The 20,228-nt window shown below is 33.2% G+C and overlaps 1 protein-coding gene and 1 long non-coding RNA gene across 4 annotated transcripts in view; one reads left to right on the top strand and one right to left on the bottom strand.

Moving 5' to 3' along the window:
- The window catches only part of LOC115209960 (mRNA-decapping enzyme 1A-like), a 369,797-nt gene that overhangs the window by 64,375 nt on the left and 285,194 nt on the right, over positions 1-20,228 (top strand). The window lies entirely within an intron of this gene.
- On the bottom strand, positions 1,378-18,710 carry LOC118762606. The gene is made up of 3 exons (XR_004998362.1): positions 18,588-18,710; positions 5,198-5,204; positions 1,378-1,387 (listed from the first exon to the last, which is right to left on the bottom strand). It is a non-coding gene; the product is annotated as an uncharacterized LOC118762606 (long non-coding RNA).

A 20,228-nucleotide genomic window follows, 5' to 3' on the forward strand; every position in this document is an offset into this window, starting at 1 on the left:
TCATCAATGACAAAAGAAACATGGACTAACAAGAGACAGGAAGTAATTAGATAGAAGAATAAAGCTGACTGGGAAAAAGTGGATATTTAATCTAATAATAAACTAGGTAGCTAATAAAGAAAGAGAATCCTTGTATATCATTCAGGTAATGCCAGTATTGATAATGAAAAGTACATTATACTGGTAGGTAGATTTGGTGTTGGTTTGGATGGTGGTGGGGAAAATGGATGAAGTAATTTTCTGCTTCTGGACTCTCAACCTGTCTTTCTATAGAGTTTACTAATTTTGTTCTGATAGCAATGAGACACATAGTCATGGCAAGTGACTTTGATGACGCCAGTCTATCATCTAGTGATACTCAGGGGGTCATTTGAAGTCAGTGCTAACAAAAACATTCAGTTCTACTGCACTCCTCTTGCTTGAAGAAAAATACTGTCCTCCATTAATCATGCTTACAATTAATTGGACCAGTCCATTTGAGAAGAGTTCAACTATGAATACACAGCCCAGGGCTGACAACCCTTTCATTAATAGCCTGACCATATTGACTTAGTTAATCACTATTCTTCTAATTTTCTGTACAAACAGTAAAAATACAACTGAGGTTGTCCATTATATATTTTTAAAATGGACTGGCTATTACTATTATTAAAAACAATAATAATTTTGAAAATACATTTTTTTCTTTTTTCACAAATTTTTATTCGTATTTTTCATATTTATCAATTTGGAAAATGGAAGTTAATTCTTCCTACACATCATATTACAAGACTATTGGAAATACAAAGCAAAGGAAAGAAAAAAAAACTTAAAACAAACAATAAATCTGTGTAGGATTGAACTGCTTCAAAATAAAATCTTTTTCAAATTGGACTTGTTTAAATTAACAACTTCTCGAGGGGAAAAGTTATTTACAGGTTAAATTTCATTCAGATAGGTTCTATTTCAGATTTTCTAAAAAAAATTATTTTTTCAAAGAATTACAGTAAGTAATTACCTGTCTGTATTTTTTAGATTAGTCCATTCTTAGAGTATTTTGTGCTTTGATGCATTACTAAACCTTATGTGTTAAGTTTCTTTTGAAAAAACTATAGATAAATATTATAAATATTCTGAGATCAAATCTTGTTAAATAATGTTATCTATTTGGAAATATATGATTGTGAGATATTAGTACTTAGTAATTCAAGTGAAATGAATTCTAGATATATTACAGTCTACATCACAAATTTGACTTGTTGAGAACTGAGCTTTTTTTTTTTTAAAGTAGACTTGAACTTGAGAAATAGAACAAAAGTATTTGTTCTAGTCTAACGCTGTTTCTGTCAAGTCACTTCATTTCCCCCAATATACCATGTATATAGAAGTAATATACAGTATGTTTTTGCTATAAAAATTGAACACATGGATAAACCACAGATAGAAGCAAGGTTCAAAATGGTTAATTGTATCTTTCTTTAGAAACTTAGGGATTGTTTACCTTGCCTTCTAAATGTATGCTTCTAAACTACAGTATATGGAAGGCAAAGTAAGAAATCCATTGTAAATCTCTAATGAGGCGAAACTAGTTGATCCAATACTTGCTTCTAGCTGCCCAAACTTCTATGGTTTATTCACAGGTTCTATTTTTCAATGAGAAACATTTTATTTGATTTCTATATAGATATATATTCACAACTACACTGTATTTGTACTTTAATTACATACAATTACACATGCAAACTTATTTAAGGCCTATATCTATTTTTTCCATATCATCTGCTACTAAATTAGACAATTTAGTGTACAAGCTTTTGAAATCTGTATTTTTATACTTAACATAACATCTAATATAAGCAATATAACTCAGAGGAGGAAATAGTATCAATCTTTTCATCAGCTAGGTAAACTGTAATGTTAACTTAGCTGAATGTATACCATAATAGCTTTTGCAGGCACTAGGTCTTGCCATTTAATATCAAAATCACTTCACTTCTTTCTAGTCAAGTAAATAAATATACAGACAATATTTTATTCATCTAACATCAGGATATATCCTCCCAGATTCTAGTTTTCTTGGTTGATGCTGTTTCTTCAGAGTTACTATACTGTAAGGCCAGCAGTTTCTTGATATCAATAGATTGAACTTGATATTAATAGCCTTTTCAAATTTGTTATAGTAGCTCTATTTGTGGCCTGAAATATGTGGTCACAATCCTCAAGAAGTGTTCCTAGGCTTTTGAGTTTATTAGTTTTTGGATTCAGCTGACCATTTTTTTTTTTAGTGCACTGGTCTTGGTTTATAGATTTGCCTTAACATTTGACTCTCTTTCATTGGCCTAACTTTTCAACCCTCCATTAGTATTTTAAGTTGTAATCCTTTTGATCTTTTGCATCACCTTAAGCTCTCCTTCCCTCTCTCTTCTTTTCTCTACTAGAATGACATTTATAAAGCTAAACCTCTCAGAGATTTGGCTTGGCATAGTATAGCAATAATAATAATACCTTCATGTCACTTATTTTGCCTTTTAATATGTTAATATGTATATAGCTCATGTACTATTATTTAGACAGAAGTGCAATTTCTATAGCCATTGTAGGACCTTCTTAGACTAAAAGAGGTTTATGCATTGATATTCTGCAGATTCATTTGTAGAGAGGGAATCTGAACAAGACAGAGTTTTTGAAGGTTTGCAGCTCTTGGGTAGAATTACAGGGCCAAGTAAGTAGTGTGAAGTAGCAATGATGATGAAAATTTAAAAAGAGGAAAGAAGTGTCATATGGAAGTAGATACATTTGTTATGTGTGATTTTAATACATATATCCATGTGTTAATGTTACAATGTGAATGGTTATTGTATGTGTACACACTTGTGTGTGTGTATTTTTATGCTTCATTTTGGTAAGGGTAATTTGTGCATGTGTTTAATTCATGTTTGTATTTGGTTTTAGTAATGTGTGTGTATTAGTATTAATGTGTTTCATTAGTACAAAAATTTACTTTTTTTTCTTTGTTTTTTAACCACCATTTTTGTCTCTGCCACTGTTCATCTCTCTCCTCCAGACTTCACATCATTTTCCTATTTCTCATCTCTCTCTGGTTTTATTATGCTGCTGTTCTTCACCCAACCCACTTATCATATATCGCCATTTATCACCTTCTCCCTAACCAACTCCTATTTTCCTTACCTTTCCCCAAACAGATTAACTATTATTCTCATTTCCACCCATGTTCATTATCCGTTGCATTCATTTCTATCTTCATTTCTACTGGCTATCACTCTCATGAATCCAGGCAACCAGCCATCCTCGATTCTCTGCCCCTACTCTCTCTTCATTTACTTGTACTTTGATGATATGCCCTGATGTTTCATCTCCACCATCTTTTCTCTCCCTTTCTTGCTTGGATAGCCATATATTTCCTCTACAGCAAGACACCTGTTCCTGTCCCTCTATCATATTTCAGCCTCTCAACACCTGGCACAAAGCCACTGCCCTCAGAACTGCATTCTCACTTTGTAAAAGTTACTTGGTGACCTCACTAGTACTAATGGCATAGAAAACTGCAACCAGTATACTCTGTAAAGTGGTTGATGTTAGGAAGGGTATCCAGCCATAGAAACCTTGCCAAAGTAAACATTGGAACCCCATACAGTCCTCTAACTCACTGGATCCTTTTGAATTGTCCAACCCATGCCAGCATGGTATATGGCATTAAATGAAGATGCCAATGAGTATTGTGTAAATATAAGTGTGTGCAAATTAATATATAAGTATGTGCTTCTAAATATGAATACTAGTATGTATGTATATATATATATATTTATGAGTGCTGTCTTTGCTAGTGTGTATAGGAATTCTTTTGATTATGTGTTTATGTATATGTAAACTTATATATACTTCTGCCCATAAGATTATGGATGTTTGTGTGTTTGTACATTTATACATGTGTGTGCATATATCTTTATATTTTTCTATACACTTTTGTTGCGAATGTGTAAGCATATGTGTCTAGGTGTGTAATACTTTCTATGTGTGTCATTCTAGAGAGAGAGAGAGAGAGAAACAGAAGTTGAATAGAGAGAAAGTGGTGTAGAATGATGAAAAAAGAAGTAGAGATAGAGAGAATGAACTGAAGGCCAAGTAGAAGACTATCAGGTGTCAGCTAGACTAGAACAGTCAGCTTCTGACGTGTGTGTGCAATACTTATGACGCAAACTGGGTTTCAGGTGTGTGTGTGTGTGTAAGGAAGAGGTGAGAAAATGGTAAAAATATCCTCCCACCATCTGTAGAAAATTATTCCTACTCACAAACAACAAATTAAGTAATATCGACCTTTTTTGTTTACATTTGTTTGTCTGCCTGTTTATCTGAATTTTTCATTTTGTTCTTTTTGTCTCCTCTCCCCCTCACCCCACCTCTCTTTTAGGTATCTGTAGTATCTTAACTATTCATACAAACACCCACACACACACAGGCATGGTAGCATGGGAGTGTGGTTAAGAAGTTCACTTTGCAATGATGTGGCTTCAGTGTCAGCTCCTCTGTAGAGCATCCTGGGCAAGTGTTTTCTGTTATAGCCCTGAGTTGACTAAAATGCCTTGTAGATAAAATGTGGCAAACAGAAACTCTGCAGAAGCTTGTCATTGGTGTTAAGGAAGGGCATCCAACCATAGAAACCATACCAAAACAGACAATTGGAGCCTGGTGAAGCTTTCTAGCTTGCCAGCACCTGTCACACTGCCCAACTCATGCCAGTATGAAAAATGGACGTTAAATGATGATGATGATGATGGTATGTGTATATATAACAACAACAACAATAATCCTCAGTTGGAATTTATAAATATTTAATACGTGATTTGTGGAAACGCACATAGTGATACATTAAAATAATAATAATAATAATAATAATAATGAAATTATTGTGTATAGTGCTCAGGTATGCTACAACTCATCAACAATGCATGTACAGTACATAGAATTATGTACAGAAAGTCAGGAAAGTGAACAGTGTATGAGTCATATACATGTGTGCATGTGTATGGAGTGGGGGATATCAGGTGTAGTGTTGGCAAATTTCAGGAAGCATGGAGGTTTTAAAGGATGCAATATCTTGGCAACTCCATCCAAGGTTTATTATTATTATTATTATCATTATTATTATTATTATTTACCCTACATTATATCAGTGCAACTTGATGAAACCCTGAAAAACTGGCTAACTAGTCAACATCTTTAGATGGTGGTCGGCATAATGGAATAGGAGCTTTATTTGCATATTCAAAACGTTTCCCATAAACAAATTTAAAAGATATATATATATATATATATATTTGTGTGTAAATGTGTGTCTCTGTCCTTGTCTCAGTTTATGTTTAGACCACTTGAAAATTGTTGTTGTCTCCCATGACTTAACGCTTCAGTAAATACATATCGCTAAAATAAGCACTAGACTTAAAGATAAGAATAAGTACTGAGGTTGATATGATTGATTGAATGCCAGCATGACCTCCAATCAGTCCAGTAACTGAATTCAGTGAATCAGTGAAGGAATTTGTATATGATTGACCAGTTAATTTGTATTTTACATGTGCAATCTGTGAGTGGAACAGTAAAAATATGCAAGACTTTCCTCAAGTTCCAAATGTGAATTTGTCTGTGTTAACTACATCCCAAAGATGGAGCCTTGTATCTTTGTTGGAAACCAGCTCCCTCCTCAGTGGAAGATTTATAACTATTAAAAAATAGAAAAGACTACATACATACATGTGTATGTGTATGTATACACATATGTGTGTGTGTATATATATATATATATATATATATATATATATATACATACACACACACATGCACATACATACTCACATATACCAGTATGGAATAGGGATGTTGAATGATGATGATGATGATGATAATATACTGGATGTCATGCTTTAGTGAATTTGACCTCATCAATTGGGTACAGACTAACCAAACCTGCAGATAAGTAAATAGATTTTTTTTAAATAGAAAAAGAGCTAAATGTTAAATTGAGCTTATTATTTAAAAGCTAGTTCATGAATAACAATGGAACACTCACTAATAAATGAGGGCAGGGTTCAAAACTGAGTGTAGAGGCAAGCTGTAAACTTTATATTGATTGGGACGTTTATGTTTTAAAGTTTACAGTTTGTCTCTACACTCAGTATTGAACCTTGCCCCCATTTATCAGTGAGTGTTCCATTGTTATTCATGAACTAGCTTTTAAATAATAAGCTCAATTTAACATTTAGCTCATTTTCTATTTTAAAAAATCTACTTACTTATCTGCAGGTTTGGTTAGTCTGTACCCAATTGATGAGGTCAAATTCATTAAAGCATGACATCCACAGTTGTTCTTTGCCTACACAGATCAAATTGTTATTTTCCTAAACATGTAAATTTACCTGAGAAATTTAATCCTAATTTCTTGAAATTATTTCCTCTTCTATTCAAAAGTAGCTAACAATTGTTGTTAGGTTTTCATTTTCTAACTCAGCTAGAAATTTCAATAAATTAAGAAATTATTGCATACAGCAATCAATACAGCAGCCTCCAATATAAATATAAACAAATAGATTTATTTACATTTGATGGATATTTGTCCTCCTCTTGTTTGTTGATAACACAACATTTCAGCTGATATACCCTCCAACCTTCATCAGGTGTCTTGGGGAAATTTCGAACCTGGGTTCTCATTTCCATTTCTAAGGTATTTTTCAATGTTGTTGTTGTTATTATTATTATCATTATTATTATTATTATTATTATTATTATTGAGTGAGAGAGCAGTGCATGCCATCAAAGTGACACTGGGGTAAAATATACGAAGCCCAGCATATCCATCATGACTACCCGTCTGATAAGGGTACACCAGGCACATGCATCACAACCATATGTGCGCGACATGGTGATCTCATATCAAGATAAACAGCACATGACCTTGCAGGTGGGGCCCAGTTAGAATTTTCTTCAGGTCGAGTAGCCCATCCTACTCAAAAGGTCCCTGAATAAGGGTTGCTTTAGGATGTTGAATGAAACACCTATGTTTCCAGAGGTGAATTATTCAAACTCCAAAGAATCCCTCTCAACACATGGCTATGATGCTCCCCCACTACTTCTGCTCGTGATCAGAGATGCACGTATTGTCAGCCACTAAGGGACATGCTCAACTGGTTAAGGTCAAACAACTGACAAGCAAATCTGTGGTATTGAGCAGAATGTTTGCTGTAGCCCATCTTTTATACCAAGACATTATTATTATTATTATTATTATTATTATTATTATGATTATTATTATTATTATTCAGGTCACTGCCTGGAATCGAACTTGGAATCTTGGGGTTAGTAGCCCGTGCTCTTAACCATTTTGCCACAGGCATATGGCATAGTGGTTAAGAGCGCAGGCTACTAACCCCAAGGTTCCAAGTTCGATTCCAGGCAGTGACCTGATAAATAATAATAGCATCAAAAAATACCTTAGGAATGAGAACCCAAATTCAAAATTTCTCCGAGATACCTGATGAAGGCTGGGGGGTATATCAGCTGAAACGTTGTGTTAACAACAAACAAGATAAGGACAAATATCCGTCAAATGTAAATAATGTACATAATTCCTCATCTCGTAAATATAGAACTGTACATTTATTTATTTCATTTATTTTCTGAAGTTGTTTTTGAAAGATTCTTGATGTGAAATCATGTGTTGAAGTAAATACTGTTGTATTTTGGGAGGGTCTTGTTGACAAATAAAACACATGCAGTAGTTGAGTTTCACTTCAGTTTTATTATCAATTGATACATGACTAATTAATTATTTTATCATAATTCCTTTGATACAGTTTGTGAGCTTGTCAATGATAATACTCTCCTTGAACATGTCCATGATATCACATACTCCTTTTTCTTCGCTGTTGGTTATATGATCAATTTTGTTTTGCTATTTACATTGTGTGTGTGTGTATGCATATGATTTTGTAATTGGGTATTGGTGGTGGTGGTGGTGGTGGTGTTGTACGCTTTTGTAAGTGATGTGGAATATTTTTGTATGGGAATGTTGAACTTGCATTGAACTTTTAGATTAGGATTTCAAACTTCTAGCTCTAACTACTTTTGGCAAATGAATATAGAAATTATATCCAGTCATTTAAAAAAACTATTTCAGCAATAAAACAAAAGCTTGATTTGGCCATTACATGAATAACCATTATAGTAATGTTTCCATAAATTCTATTACATGTATCATGTTGATGTTTCATTTCATAGCATCATTTGATTGTTTATTTCATAGAATGATGGGTTTTATTTGTTAACCATGAATTCAATACTATTCTGTGCTATGAAAACCTTTAAGACATTTGTTTGCCAGAAACCATGCCAAATGATAGATCTTTAAATGTGCAACATACATTTCCATTTGGTTGTGTTGAAAATTAAATATTTAAAGTTTCCAGGAGAGAATGTGCCAGAATATGAGCTGACATTATCCTTTAGATACAGGTGCTTGCATATTTGATGTATAAACAAGAAATCTAATTAATTAAAGTTACACTCTTAGTGACAAGATCTATTATTATCTAAATGACTAATCCTGATCAAAAAGAGGCAGTGAAGGGAGACAACTCTGAAATGTTAATTAAGATTAATTAAATATCAGATACAAACAGATCTCATGCAATACTGCACTGCACAGAGATTGAGATGGAAAGGGAGAGAGAGGTAGAATAAGGACAAATCCAGTATTATTCCTTAATTACAGCTTATGCAAGAAAAGGTGAGTGAGAAAAGGTTGTGTGATGGAGAGTTGATAGATTATCAAATAGATTATCAACAGATGGAACACAATGGATAAGAGACCCAAGTGTAGATAGATATATATAAACATCACACCTCCATCACTACCACCATTTTAAGGTTCATTTTGCCATGCTTACATTATTGGGCAGGTCTTCTCCAGCACTAATTGTGAACAATTATCATGGTCCTTTCCCTTCTCCTTTCTGAAACTAAACATCAAACACCTTCATGGGACTACTGAAATTCATTGAGGTAGATTTTCTATGGTGAGGTGTCCACACTTTTCTCTAAGCAAAGCATTTTGCCAGATGTATTTATAGACAATTGGAAACAACCAATGCCACTTGGATGATGGTGATGTGCCTTAAAAATGATGATATCAAGATAAGGAGACACAGGTACAACCAAACAGAAGATAACCTGATGGTGGAATGTTACAGAACATAAAGTGGAAGGATAAAGTTTGTACATGGAAAAGAAAGAGGCACAGAAGTGCTAATTTGAATGGCTCTTGAAGGTGGAGAGTGCATAGGAAAGAAAAGATCTCCCCATACACAGTAGATTCAACAGAGCTATTCATGTTGACAGCAGTATTGTAATAAATTATGAAGGCAGAGAAGAGAGCTGATCCATTAAGGATAATTATTCAGATAATTAAAATGTTTGGTAGAATAAGGTCTGGGTTAGTCACTGTCATATTGACTAGCCCAGGTAGGTACCATAGATGTTCCATAATCTCACCTTGTGTCCTTCATTTACAATCTTCTATGTTAAAATTCCCTACAAAAATAGATTATGGAAGCCATATTCATATCACAATACAGTGCCAAAATCAACATGCAAACTACGCACACTTCAAATAATTAACATGTGGTTTCTGACATGAAAACCTAACAGTCAAAAATTTGGCCTCTACAAAACAAATCAACGAGGGACTGCTGACATAGAAGCCTAACAGTAAATATAAACCTTTGGCAGAAAAGTCTACATGAATTCAAACAGTATATAAGAAACAATGCAGTGTATCTGTAGGCATTTACCCAAAAAGAAGAACAAAAATGTAGGAGTGGTGAAGAGGAAGAGGTAGAGGTAAGGGTTAAAGCTGGCTGTAGTGAGTGGGGTGTGATAGCATATATGAGAGAGTGCAGAGAGTGAAAGCAGATATGTGAGATGCTAAATAATGAATGTGTGTGTGTGTAATCTCTGGGCATGATTTTAAACTTAATCTGGTATTGACCCTTTGTTGAGGAGTTCCAGAGTTTTGAAGAGTGTGGAATTAGTTTTTAACCACTAATGTTTCCATACCTATTCTGACCCAGAGAAGACATGGTCTCAGCTATGGGTTAATTAGCCTCTACAAGACGGTCACTCACAGAGATCCCAACTGACCCAGAGCAGATGAAGTCCTTCAGCCTTTTAGCAGTTCATCTGAGAGAATTTAACTCCACACAAATCCTGCATCCTGACACTACAGAGCTCATGTTGCACTTGTTGCACCAGACCAATACAAGTTTGAAGGACAAGAGAGTAGGACTGGTCTCTCTGCACAAACCATGCCCAAAATAATAATATTCATCATGAAAGTTGTTCAGCAAACCTAGATACCAGCACCAACACCTGCACTCTGTTTTCATAAGTCTCATAGCAATAGAGAAAAAGATGATGGGGCCAGGTAGAGGATACTAGTGGAAATCTTCATACACAGCTGTGTCTTGCTGAACCCTTGAACCATCATTTGTTCATGCAATGCGAGAGTCCATCCACCATGTGTTTGTGTTTATGGTGTATATATATATATTGGATAGATACCTGTATTTGTCTTGTGTGTTGGTATATATTTTCATATATACATTTTTGGCTTTTGCCCTCTCAACTAGAACAAACCCTTGTCTTCAGAATTTAATCTCGTCCAACAATATCTATCAAGTTGTGTTGTTTAAACCAAAGTAAAGATCATTCTCAATAATCTAACCTTCCTTAAAGAGTTTCAATTAAATTCATAGATAATACAAAACAGGAATAGAGTTAAGGAGTGCCTAACCAATTCATACTTACACATACCTTAATAACTTTCTTACACAAACTCAACATTTTCAAGTTTAGTTTTTAAAGACACTTATTACTTTATCCACATACACCCAACCAAGGTCAACTAACCATTATATAAACTACAAGCAATTTAATCTACCCCTCATTCCAGACCAGCCCAGCTCTGAGAGAACCTCTTTACTCTTTTACTTGTTTCAGTCATTTGACTGCGGCCAAGCTGGCACACTGCCTTTAGTCGAGCAAATCAACCCCAGGACTTATTCTTTGTAAGCCTAGTACTTATTCTATCGGCCTCTTTTACCGAACCGCTAAGTTATGGGGACGTAAACGCACCAGCATCGGTTGTCAAGTGATGTTGCTGTGGACAAACACACACACACACATACATATGATGGGCTTCTTTCAGTTTCCGTGTACCATATCCACTCACAAGGCTTTGGTTAGCCTGGGGCTATCATAGAAGACACTTGCCCAAGGTGCCACACAGTGGGTCTGAACCCGGAACCATGTGGTTGGTAAGCAAGCTACTTACCACACAGCCACTCCTGCACTTTTTGTTATTATAAACCTATATATACACTCTACCCATTGCATTACAATTTATATCAGTGTTTGCACTATGGTGTAATATGTATTTTTGATGTACTTTACACTTATTACACAACATTTATATATATACGTGTGTGTACATATATATATGAATATATGTGTGTGTATATATGCATGTGTATATGTATTTTTATATATTTGTGTGTGCATATATATAGTGTTTGTGTATATATATAGTTAATCCAAGCATGAAAACACAGAGAGAAAACACAACAATGCGAGGATGTGGAACAAGTATAGTATTATTGGACGCTCAGGAAAGAAGGAAAGAAAGAGGGTTATATATATATAAGTCTTTGTGTCTGTGTTTTTTCACCACCACTGCATGGCAACTGGTGTTGGTTTCTTTACATCCCTGTAACTTAGTGGTTCAGCAAAGAGACTAATAGAATAGGTACCAAGCATAAAAGAAGTACTGGAGTCAATTTATTCAACTGAAAAAATGCTTTAAAGTGGTGCCCCAACATGACCACAGTGTAATGACTGAGACAAGTGAAAGATAAAAGATACATATATTTTCTAAAAGTTTGACTCAGTTCTGCATGACTTAAAGTTTGCTCATCTGATGTTTCCGCCTCAAAACATTTGATGAGATGTCCAACACACTCACGAAACTTTAAGTCATGTGGAGCTGAGTCAGACTGTTATTAAATACATGTAACTCCAACCAAATGTGTTCAGGGCTATTTCCTTTCATTTGTTAACTCATATATATATATATATATATATATATATATATATATATATATATATATATATATATAGAGAGAGAGAGAGAGAGAGAGAGAGAGAGAGAGAGAGAGAGAGAGATAAGGTAATCTTTATTTCCAACTTAACAAGGATATCTTGTTAGAACACTAAATATGTACTTGGTGCATTAAAGCAAACACATAGATTGTAGCAGACAAGAATCATCTGTCATGGATGCTAGAACACCCATATCATGTGGTTTCATTCTACTGAAAACCATTAGTTGGAGCTGTCTGGTTATCACATGCTAGTCAGATCTCACTGCTACAATATGTAGAATATCAACTTCTTTTCAAACACTGATGTTGCAAATAGTCAGAAGAATATTAAGATGGATATAAAGATTATATACTGTTTCCATCACTAATAATTAATTTTTAATAAGCCTGCTGGCTATTTGTGAAACCGGTGTCTGAAAAAATGCTGATATTCAATATATCGTAGCAGTGAGATGTGACTGGAATGTAGTGATTGGACACCTCCCACTGATGATTGCCAGTAGAATGAAATCATGGGAAATGGGAGTTCTGGTGCCCATGACATATGATTCCCCTGCGATTTATGTGTGTACTTTTATGCATCAAGTGCCTATATGATAGGATCTCTCAAAACTAATAATGCAGTATTCAGTATTTATATCCACATTAAGTTGGATATAAAAATTACCTTTTGGTATTAATACTGCTTCCGTCACTAATAATTAATGTGTGTATGTGAATTACGTTAGGCCATAAATATTTTTTTCTCTATTTGTATAAGTCTGAGTGTTATGACTCCTCAGGATCAAGGTAGGACAACTATTGTGCTGATGATGCCTGTTGAAGCTGAAATACTTCTGACTGAAGTTATCTTCTTGTCTCCACAAAAAATAGGCTCTTTTTTCCCAGTGACATATCAAATCCAGAGAATTCTTGATTCTTAAGAATATCTCTTCTTCTCGTTCAGAGTTCATCACAACTATCATTAGGTGTTTGTTTACCATCTCTTTAAGCTAAAGTGATTTTAATATGTCACGATATATTCTTGTATGCTTTTTAATATACCGTTATTTGACTTGGTTGCTCAAATTCTAATTGTGTACAGATTGAAGGTACTCAAATTGTTTTTATAGGAGTATTTCAGACAAAATAAATAGCATTGTGAATTATAGTTTTTATAATAGCATATTTGTACAAAAACAGTTCACTTGAAAGAATAATCAAAGTTTCATTGGCTTACCAATTCAATCAATATTCAAAGTGTGATCATTAATTAAGCTACATATTATCTCAGTGTTTAACGATGTTTCCTTTTTAAAAGACAGCCTAGATGACATGTGAAGTAGGATTTGCTAAGTGCATAAATGTAATTTAAGCGATCACTGTATTTCTATGAACTTATAAAATAGTTTGCTGTATATGTATAAAGTACACTTTGCATGTTTATGTACTTTTATGTATTCATAGAATTATCAAACACACAAATCAAAGTTTTGTTATGACCAAAGTAGTGTTAGGTATAGAATATCTCAAAACTGATATTTTGTTTTCCAGCTCAGGGCAGATATATAAAAGTCAATTAGCTGATGTATTTATCTGTGCCTTATAAACAATGACAAATATTCATTTTTCTTCTTGTTTGCATATATTTGAATTTATAAGAGACTTGATTTGGCATTTTACTCTCATACCTTTTCACTAAGACATTATCAATGTAACTGATAAGAAATAGCTGCAACCAGGAATTGCAACTAAAAGCTTAGCTATAAAATCAAAAGAAATATTAAATCATACTTCATCCCACTGAACACTAATGTATACTTCTATTTTCATGTTCAATGACACAAGTTTGACTGTGTGGTTAAGAAATTTGTTTACAACTGAATTGCTTTAGAAGAACTTTCACTGCACAACACCTTGGGCAAATATCTTCTACCATAGCTCCAACTCAATCAAAACTTTGTGAAATTTTATAAACAAGCTGTGCAGGGAACTTGCCCAAGGGACAATTCCTGATCTTAGGTGGTAGATTTAATAGGTTGACCACTTAGATACCTCTTGTAATGTTCACTCTATTGTAAGCATTCAGGTTAGTTTTCTGGTGTGTGACACACCAGTCATAAAGGTCATGGAAGGATATTGAGTGCTATCTTTTCTCCTCTGACTAAATGCAAAATATTTATGGCTTACTGATTCTGTTCTTATGTACTCAATACTTATCACTAGATAAACTGAAAATACATCAATATTGATGTGTTACATTGGCACAAGGTCATGAATTTGTAGGACTGAAATAGCCAATTGGATTCACTTCCATTATTTTATTGGCACTTGGACATTGGCGCATGCTGTAGTTCTTTGACCTATTGGATCCTGTCAAAATGCCCAACTCATACCTGCAAGGCAGATGGATATTAAAATATGGTGCAAGGTAAAGTTGACTTTGGCAGGATTTTATATTAGAATGATGAAACTACACACTGTAAAACTTTTAGTATGGTACACTGCCACATCTGTCTTCTCACTGCCTCTTTTTTAATCAATCCCAGTACTTGTACTTATTTCATTTACCCTGACAAAGTAAACCACTGCAAGGTTTGAACTCATAATATGAAGAACTTAACTAAATACTGTAAAGCATTTAATCTGACATTCTATCGTCCACTTCCCTTCCTTTTAATAAATATTGATTTCTAGCACAAGACCACACTTGACAGGCCAGAGTATTTAATTATATGAACTCAATGCTTGACTTGTATACTAATTTTATTGATCTTGTGAAATTTTTTAAACTTTAAAGACTTATTTTAAATACCACAAGGCATTTTATTTGGCTGACATTCTAACAATTCTGTCAATCTATCAAATATTGCTTTCAAATTTTGGCTCAAGACCAGCAGTTTTGTGGGAAGGGTGTAAGTTGATTTCTTCGACCCCACCAAAAGAATGAGAGGCTAAGTCAACCTTGGTAGAATTTGGACACAGAACTCGAAGCTGGATAGAAAGCCACTAAGCATTTTGCCCAGCATGCTAATGATTCTGCCAGCTTACTGCCTTCAATCTATCAAATATTAAAACTTGAAATGAATAGCAGTGACAATAATTAAAAATTTGTAAAGATTTCTAAAAGTTGGTTGTTGATTCCATCTTGCTAAAATGAATACATCATTGTTGATGCTGATCAAAACAGAAATGTGCTCATAGATTGTTGATATAGAGTAGGAAATTAATATTGTCAGTTTCTAGATTATAAAGATTCATTTAAATTATTTGATGGTTTGTTTTAGTGAATGTTGAGAAAAAATATTAACATCTGTGGATTTATATATTTTTAATACATACTTACTTTTTACTGTGGCAGTTCAGATTGTTATGATAATTTACTCACCTGAAATAAGAAGGAAAGATATATAAGAATAATTTATAAAATACAATGAATTACAATTCTATTTATTGTCATATCATTTGGAAATCACCTGCTAAGATAGAATAGATAGAAAAGTAAGGATAGATATGAAAGAATTGTCATGATAATAAATTTAAAGAAGCATACTGCAAAATCTATTTCATATGTAAAAATTATTGTCAACTGAAGAAAGCATTTATAGTCTGAAATAAAAGTTAGTCGCATGTAAAAGTGAACCCCCTTTTGGGACTCTGACATTTTTCATATATTTCATATTAAAGTCAGCCCAAGCTTTTCTTAAATAACATGATTTGCTGATGGATTGAAAAAGATGTTTTCACTATTATGTATTTTAATGTCCAGTTCACACAAACAGCAGATCACAGATTGACGAATCATTACTGTTACTGAAGTATAATGCATTTGATACAAAATACATTGTACCATCCATCATTTATTCCATAAGCTAGGTCATATAATTCAGTATGATGACACTTTGCAAGGGATGGACGAGGAGGATATCTTATCAGAAGTTGCCAAAGCCATTCATTGCCTGAACAAGATAATTGTGGAGCTGCTTCTATATAGAAAAGATATCACTACAAAAAAGTTGGGACATCTTTACAACAGAATATGGCACAAAGAGGAAGTCATTGAAGCCTGAAGCCTGGGGTGACAGTGTGATAGCATTTACCAAAAAAGGAGCTCTAAAGTAACTGTAACAACTGGCATAAAATAACTCTTCTGTCTGTGTCAACCAAAGTGTTCTGCAGTGTCATCTGTACCTACCTGAAGAAGGTGGTTGATGAACATTTGCTAGAAGAACAGGTAAGATTCTGAAGCAGAAGGTTGTGCAGAGAATAAATCTTCCTGTTATGCAACTTTATTGTCATGCCAGTACTGACTCATGCATGCGAAATGTAGAAAAAAGCCTGCAAAATCAATGGAGCTGCAGATGTGTTTCACAAATATTACCTTAAGACCGTTCTAAGTATTTCTTCATGTGAGCACATCACAAACGAGTAAGTCATGGAAAGGGCTAGGGTGAGCAGTGTACCATTACTGTGAGACCAGCGAAGGCCTCTCATGAAAGGAAGCCAGAGATAGGGTATAGGAAGTAAGGCAGACCTGTCAAAACCTGTTTGAGGACTGTGGAGTACTGAGCAAATATGGACTTATGACCATACTGAGAGAAGATCTCTCATGATGTGATGCTGCATGGAAGTAGGAGCTGGACCACATCTCTGAGTGTAGAATTTTTATGAACTTTTGTGTTATAAATTTACTATTTAATTTAAATATTTCAGTTTTGTATACATAAATAAAGCTTATAAATTCATTTTCATTTACATATTTACCATTTTCATCTTAATATCCATAGCCTTAAACTGCATTTGATTACCTAATTAGAAGTAAATATCACCACTGGTAAAACAGTATATAAATATTTATAAGAGCTATGGGGCTATATATATTTACTAAGTAAGGTATATTTTGATGTGTATAATTATTAAGTATTATTACTGTAATTCATTAGGGTTTTTTGTTGGTTTGTTTATTCATTTAAGAGACTTTTTCATGTTACACATAAAACTTGACAGACTACCACTACCCACCCCTCCTCCTTCTCAGCCAATAATAATAATGGCTATCTGAAATAGATAGGAAAGACTAATATAGTGTTGTACAAGATTATTACATTTAAATACAACAGATTATAATTTGATATATTATGAGTTAATTACTAAGTTATTAATATAAATAACACTACAAGCATTAACTAATTTGTGACCAGAAAGAGAAAAAATAGGCCCAATCATGTTTTATTTTTTTGTTTGTTTGTTTCAAACATCAAATCAAGATAGGACACCTTGCTATATTCAACATTATTAGAATATTCTATCTTTCTTCTAGATTACTGGCAAATTATCTTGTGAGCATAAAATGGACAGTTCAAAATAGCAGAAACAAATTATAGTATCAAATTGAGTTGGAATGACAAGTGCTCTATACTGTAATCAATAACACAGTTGCCCAGCTTGTCTCCAACTGGAGTATATAAAGTCAAAATACAGTGGTTCACAAATGGTGCACTGGTGTGCATCAAGAGATACCTAGATGCACAGTTGATTTTCTAAAAATATAATTTAAGGTTTTAGAAAATTTATTCTAATGGTTAAACATCTTGAAAAACTTATTCCTAATTTTGTTATACACCCGCATGATTTATATAACACGGTAAGTAATGGTTTTCTGTATTTTTTCTAAAGTCTTAATTTTGGTTTCCAACTTCAGTTTTGAAGATGTAGTTAAAAAAAGGTGTGTGGAGCCTAAAGAAAAGTTATTGAAGTTACAAGGTGAATTTGTGATATATGATTTGATTTATATTTTCAATTTATAAATTAACGTAAATTGTATACAAGAGTATGTGGCACACATTTTTGTATCATAGAATATAGAATTAAATACATAGATTAGTGAGTAATAAAACTAATCAAGAATAATGAATATTATGATGGTTGTATGCTTGCTGTATATTTATAATGGTTATTGAATAAAAAAAATATATCTACATGCCTGTATTATCATATAACATTAAATAGCCTTGGAAATTAAGAAACAGATAAAAGTAAAAAATAAAGAGAAATATTTATGTAGACTTATCTGACATGTCAGTGATACTGGTAATAAAAATTTATTTGCAATATATTCCGTATATTAAATGCTATAGTAATGAAAACATTTTGAAATTTTGTTACCATTTTCTGTACATTTTTTAGATAACTTTGAATTGAAATAAACATTTTTTAAAAACCAGTATGATTATTTGTGTATACAATCAGTATAAACTTTATCTTCAGATACTACATTTTTATATATTTCTCAAATCACTCATCTTGAATTGAAATCAGAAACTTTTCTTATAACAGGGTTTTAATGCCTTTATCTACTGTTAACACTACATGTCTATAGTATAAATACTCACACACACACACAGAGTCTTTTACTTTTATTTCTAGCAATGCTGGTGCTCCCTGCATCCTTTGTCACTTTTTAGTGATGGTGAATTATTTCCTTTTTGGTTTTGAATTGTGTCCTGCCACCTTATTTTATAATTTTCACTTTACCATTTTGCTGAATCATCCACTGATTCCTATGATAAACTCTCTATATACTGACAAGGTAGAATTCTGCTTCACCACCCATAATGGAGTAAGCATTATTCATAAGCATTAAATTCCATGCGAAATTGGCATGCCAATCTAATGTCACTCAATTGTGGTGGGGAGGTAGTCTCCCCTGTCAGAAAATAGAACATGTGCTTTTGTGGCTAAAGAGTTCTTTGACTCTTATTCCTACCAATGCTAGTGCTCCCTGCACCCTTCGTCACTTTTTAGTGACAGTGAATTATTTCCTTTTTGGTTTTGAACTACATCTAGCCACCTGTATATGTATATGTTTAAATTTTTGTAGTATATGTGTAAATTTTTGTAGTGTCTATATTAAGCTGAAATTATCACTGGAAATTTGTTGATTTCTCTTTAATTCTATCAGTAGAATTATATAGCTAACTGCAAATGCTATTAAATCATCGTTTCAGAGATCCTCAGTTTATTTCCACAATATTTTATTGTATATTTAAGACAGTACACTTAATACTACATGCTTCAGTTTCATCTAGATCTCAGGAATACATACCTTATCACTAGTGAGTGTTGTCAGAGATAGTATGGAGTTTTATCCAGAAGAAAATTTATTTCTCATCAGCTTAATCCCAGGAAACTGGAAGTAAATATCAGCTTTTAAAAGCTCCCTAGAGCATAGATGGAATTAACATATATATATGTTTAACAGAATATCAGTTATTAATTAGATTTTTGCATCATACATATTCCTGACTTAAATGTGTTTTGCTTTATTTTCCTAAAATCAAAGTTTTTCAAGACTTTTTTTATGAGACCATCCTCCTTTTTGAAGTGATTCCATAAATGCATAGTATATATAATACACATATAATACGCAATAAGATATGCATTCCATTAATGCATATTATAGTGTGTATAAGAATATACATTTGCAGGATTAACATCTCAAATTTATTTTAAAGCAAAAATTGATATTTATCCTTGCATAGAAATTAATTCATGTCTTGCATAACTGTCTTATGTAATTTTTCTTGTATACTTGATACTAAATCTATACTCCAAGGTGTATAATCCCATATATGTAAGCACACACACACTCTCTCTCTCTCTCTCTCTCTCTCTCTCTCTCTCTCTCTCTCTCTCTCTCATTTATAGTCTTACTTGCACTGAAGCTGAATGAGATCTTAGATCAAAACCATGTTCCTATAGTTTTCAGATTTGCAAGCTCTCTATACAGATTTTAACCCCAAACTTTATTTTTGGACAGGACCAGATATAATTCTTAAATTAAACTTATGTATGTGTTCTGCTCTGTGTTACATAATTCTTCAATGAGTATTATACTTATCTACATTTTTTTTTATTTTCCTAACTCTTGTATACATTGTATTCTGATGAACTCAGCAGAATATAGGTTATATCTAAACTTATCTGTACAAATTTGCAAAGCCAAACAGGAATTCAATTAATTTTTGTATTTGCTTTTTCAGC

This window comes from Octopus sinensis, linkage group LG3, assembly GCF_006345805.1.
Source record: "Octopus sinensis linkage group LG3, ASM634580v1, whole genome shotgun sequence".
NCBI classification, from domain to species: Eukaryota; Metazoa; Mollusca; class Cephalopoda; order Octopoda; family Octopodidae; genus Octopus; species Octopus sinensis.